Source organism: Ailuropoda melanoleuca, chromosome 15, assembly GCF_002007445.2.
Source record: "Ailuropoda melanoleuca isolate Jingjing chromosome 15, ASM200744v2, whole genome shotgun sequence".
NCBI classification, from domain to species: Eukaryota; Metazoa; Chordata; class Mammalia; order Carnivora; family Ursidae; genus Ailuropoda; species Ailuropoda melanoleuca.
In genome coordinates, this window is record NC_048232.1 from 32,967,388 (window position 1) to 32,970,643 (window position 3,256).

Consider the following 3,256-nt stretch of genomic DNA (forward strand, 5'->3'; position numbering starts at 1 on the left):
CCCAGAGCTCCTGGTCTCAGTCTGGTTCCAGTGAGCACACCGGAGCTCCGTTTCAGTCTGGTCGTGTGTGTTCCCTGGTTCACGGTCTCAGTCTGCTATCTTGAGGGTGCCGTCCGGGAGTCCACCTGCTCCCCCATGCAGGTGGCTACTGCTTCCTGGTGCCCAAATGCGGCGGCTCCCTCCCTTTCCATTTATCTTCTGCTATCTGTGGACGGTTTCATGGCTCCCCGCTTCGTACCTCAATACTCAGCGCTGGAGATGTCCATTTGTAGCGATCCAGATGTATCTTCCTGCATCTCAGGCTGATTCCGTGGTTGTTCAGGCTGGTCTGGTACCTATCCAACTCGACTCAGGGGACTGGCTGAAAAAGGGACCCCCTACTCCTCTGCAATCTTAACTCCCTCCTGTCCCTACTGTCTGAATCTTGGAGTAGCATAAGCCACCAATGAAATCATATTTCAAATGAAATAATATTGGCTTGTCCAGCATCCCCACTCTACTCACATTTTCAGTCCATGTGAACTCTACTCATGTCCAATTTCTACCAATGGATCATGTAAAAGCCAGAGGTCAGTTATGAAAAACTATACAGTGTTAACAACATTCATTCTGGTAGGACTGACAGATGACCCAAATCTACAGATACTTTTTATCTTTTTATTCATCACCTATCTGCTGAATGTAATTGGAAACCTGACCATCATCACCCTCACGTTTGTAGATTCCTGTCTGAGAACTCCTATGTACTTCTTTCTCCGAAATTTCTCATTTTTGGAAGTCTCTTTTACTACTGTCTGTATTCCCAGATACCGTATACCCTTGCCACTGGGGATAACACAGTTACCAATAATCCTTGTGTCACTCAATTATTTTTTGATATCCTCCTGGGGGCGATTGAATTTTTCTCCTGACAGCCATGTCCTATGACCACTATGTGGCCATCTGCAAACCCTTGCATTACATGACCATCATGTACAACAGGGTCTGCATCAAGTTCCTTATTGGATGTTACATGATTGCTCTAATCATCATCATCCCGCCATTTGGCATGGGCTTTCAGCTCAAGTTTTGTGACTCCAATGTCATAGATCACTTTGGCTGTGATGCTGCTCCCATCCTGAAGATTACCTGCTCAGACACAGAGCTTATAGAGTGATTTGTCTTAGTCCTGGCTGTGCTGACACTCGTTTTCACCCTGGTGTGTGTAATTCTGTCCTATACATACATCATTAGGACCATTCTCAGATTCCCTTCTGCCCAGCAAAGGAAAAAGCCTTTTTCTACGTGTTTTTCCCATATAATTGTGGTTTCTATCACTTATGGAAGCGGCATCTTTATCTATATCAAACCTCATGCAAAAGAAGGGGTTGCTATTAATAATGTGGTGTCAGTGCTTACCACCTCAGTTGCCCCAGTGATGAACCCCTTCATTTATACTCTGAGGAACAAGCAAGTGGTACAAGCTTTCAAAGACATGATCAAAAGGGTTGCATTTATCTCAAAAAACTAAAGGACTAGTGAAGGCAGAATGACAAATTACGAAACAATTCCTGATCTCCATTTTATTTTCCCCTGTGTATTGTTCATAGTTTTACATATATCACAACCCCATTCTGTTACACCCAGTGCCCACTACTGATACACACGTTAATTTTTTAGCTCAATCTATTCCCAGAAATACATGGGAATAAATATGCAGTAAATACTTATAACGATATACCTGCTGTTACTTACAGAACCAAGAAATTTAGACAGTATGAATTTACTACCATGTTCATACTCAGCTACCCCTCTTTCACTGATATGTCCCGATCTGAGTCCCAAATTTCCCAGGAACATCAGTGAGGATGATCTATGTCTACAGGAATGGCCCTACGATCACTCTATTGGATAAAACTCATTATCCTATCTCTCCCACTTTTCAGGGAGATATAAATATAGGCTAAAACTTTCCTCTAATATCCTTTGCTTAAAAGTTGTACAAGTTCTTTTTATAAAAGCCCAACCTTTTTCTAAGTAGAATTTCATATCTGTGTGTCTCTGTGTATGTCTGAGTGCATTTGTTTCCATATTTGGAATGTCAGCTTATCAGGCTTAAAAGATTAATGGGACAGATAAAATGTAAGTGACAGCTTATACTTGCATTCTGTTCTGTTACCCAAGTTTTTCACTATAATGACTTTTCTAGGTACAAAAAATCCAAGCTCAATCACAAAAGCTTACAAAATGAACCAATGAATAAAGAATAATTTTTAAGTGTCCAGTTTTTGCCTTTCAACTTAGTGCCTTCTCTCCACTACCTCCTTCTTCTATCATAATTTTCTGTTTATCTGATGCTCCAGAAAGAAATATGTTGTACCAGGAATCAGAAAGTCCAGGTTGCAGCCAGGCTTTTACTACCACCAATTCAGATAAATCTTTTAACTTTCCTCATCCCTTCTGATTTCAGGAAGGAATAAGGTAGGGGAGCAAGGTAGCTCGAAAACAGGCAAGAAATCCCAGTGATATTTGGGGGTACTGTCCCATGCTGATTTATAAGACTAAAAACTAGGCCATATGGAGCAGCAGTCCTGGTGCCAAAGATAAAGAATTAATGAGTCTTTTCTTACACTAAAAATTGCATGAGGGGTAATGAACCTTCATTCCCCAATCCTACTCACAGTCCGTCCACTGGAAATCACCGGATGGAGAAAAATGTTTTTTAAAATAAAATGTGAAAGAAAGATTTGTTGGAATTCTGAACTGTGGAAGAAGCAAAGCTTGGCTCTTAAGTAGATTAGCAAGCTAAAAGAGCAATTAAAGGACATATTCAGTTTGCTGAGGATAGATAGAAATAAAGGTACAGCTGAAGATAATGATATTTTCATCTTTTTCATCTAAATTTGAGAATGAATAATCCCCTGACCATATGACATATTTGTTCCTATTATTTTATTACTTGATTTCTCCTTCTCTAGACACTAGAGTCTGTCCTTCCCTAAATACTAAACTCCATTAAGTCAAAGACTGTGTCTACTTTTACTTAACAACTGTATTTCAAATAGAGTTAAATTTTACTCCATGCACCTTTTCCACTGAGCGAAAGATAGCCTCTGCCATTGTCACCCTAGCTCCAACTCAGGTAATACAAAGGTCCCATGGTCTTACCAAAGCCATGGAGAAGCTTGTCTAGGCAATTATATTTATATTAATATAAATTTAATATGTTAATATAAATTCATTAATATAATATTAATGTTGATAATTTGTTGTTAAT

At 39.7% G+C, this 3,256-nt stretch overlaps 1 pseudogene; it reads left to right on the forward strand.

Annotated features, from left to right (window-relative positions):
- Positions 1 to 576: 576 nt before the first annotated feature.
- On the forward strand, positions 577 to 1,510 carry LOC100473667 (annotated as a pseudogene).
- The last annotated feature ends 1,746 nt before the right edge of the window (positions 1,511 to 3,256 follow it).